At 37.4% G+C, this 1,727-nt stretch overlaps 1 long non-coding RNA gene across 1 annotated transcript; it reads right to left on the bottom strand.

The window, feature by feature from the left end:
* Positions 1-988: 988 nt before the first annotated feature.
* On the bottom strand, positions 989-1,727 carry LOC111273430 (uncharacterized). Its single transcript, XR_002687931.2, has 2 exons — positions 1,623-1,727; positions 989-1,463 (listed from the first exon to the last, which is right to left on the bottom strand). It is a non-coding gene; the product is annotated as an uncharacterized LOC111273430 (long non-coding RNA).

Consider the following 1,727-nt stretch of genomic DNA (forward strand, 5'->3'; position numbering starts at 1 on the left):
AACCAGTTGTTATCGTTCCACCCGTATTCTCCTCCTTGGTTGCCTTCTAATCTAATCCTAATGCGGGTAGAAGATCAGTCATCTGAGGCCCCAGATGTCCAATTGGAAGTCTAATTCGTATGCACTATAGCGAAGCACGTTCATCAAACGTGGAACTGTACTATATTACGTGACAAATTGAAAAAGTATATACCGATACCTTTCGTATCAGTACGTAGATTAGTAGAAGAACGACGTACAAATGTAATCGTATCACAGAAAGGAGAACCTAGTCATGGAGAACAAGCAAGTAATTTAGATCCCGGATGAATTGGACTATAACTCTAATTATACGATTATTGCTACGAAAACATTTAAGTACTGCTTGTTGTAGCAGAGATACAACTTGAACTTGAATTATAAGAACAAAAGAGGCTATATACATATCCGATGTAGTGAATATCAAAGCACTGACTAGTTAGCTCGACAAATTGAAATCGTAGGTTTCTATTTTCTTACTATACGTCTATTTTAATTGTTCTTTTCAAAAGGGATTTAAATTAGGACTTCGCTAAAAAATAGGTGACACTCCTTATGCACGGCTTCGTGCATAGGGCACCTGAGTCCACATTGGCTAGAATCGAGCACATGGGCTTTTTTTACATAGAGGACAAATAATTAATTAGTCCTATTCATACTGAAACAACCGATAGATCCGAATTGTATTTGAAGTTGAATATTGCACCACCTCGTTACCAGAAACCTATGGTTTCTGCAGTATTAGTATTTTCTGGAATGGACGTAAGCCCCTTTGTCCTAAACTTGTCTACAGCGGTTTAGTGAATTTTTGAAGGGCTGGTGTTGCGGACTGTTTTAGAAATCTTATATATATGTATATATACAAAATGTAACTTAGGCCTTATTTGCTGATATTTACGCTGTTTTAGCTCACGTACGTGGTGGTTACGAGATATTTCTATTAGATCGTCAAAGAAATCATATATATATATATATATAATATTGATTTCCTCCTTTATTTAATAAAAGTTCAATTTAACGAGTGAGTTATGTGTGTGAGATTAACTTATAGCAATTATAGAAGTATTCCTTAAGTATAACAGTGTAGGTATAACGTCTAAATGGAATGTTACGGTACGTAAGCCTGTCTCCTTTTTGTTTATTCTGCCATCGCAACACTTCAGTTTACCGCACACTATACGAAGAAATATTTATTTGACTTCAGTTGGCTTCAATACTCGTTTATGTTTCTCGTCGCTCTGCCCGCCATTTACCCTTCCGTTGTCATTTTTGTAGTTATCACATTTTGTTATGCCATCGTTTTTGTTGTTGTCGTTGAGGTCGGTATCATAGTAAACGGACAATTTCTATTTTGGCGCTCCGGCGACACCTCTATCCCTTCCTGAAATGCCTCACACTCAATGTCTGGTCCTGGTGCCTATTGACGTCTTTCTGTGGAACAGCCACTAAAACCGAAATAGTTCAGAAACATTGAAGAAGGATTAGTTCAGTTGATGTTACAGTCACATTTTAACCGAGTAAAAATAAATGTCTGCGTTTTAATTCTTAATGAATTACACTAAGCACTCAATCTAATGAAAGCAAAAAAAGCAACAGATAACCACACAAGTCAGCAATACAGCCGGTCAGTAGACGCTCCGATCACGACGATAACACAGGCGATGCTGATCAGGGTGATGTCGGTGGCGATGATAACGTTTAAATCGTTC

Source organism: Varroa jacobsoni, unplaced genomic scaffold, assembly GCF_002532875.2.
Source record: "Varroa jacobsoni isolate VJ856 unplaced genomic scaffold, vjacob_1.0 contig06844, whole genome shotgun sequence".
In the NCBI taxonomy this organism is placed as follows: Eukaryota; Metazoa; Arthropoda; class Arachnida; order Mesostigmata; family Varroidae; genus Varroa; species Varroa jacobsoni.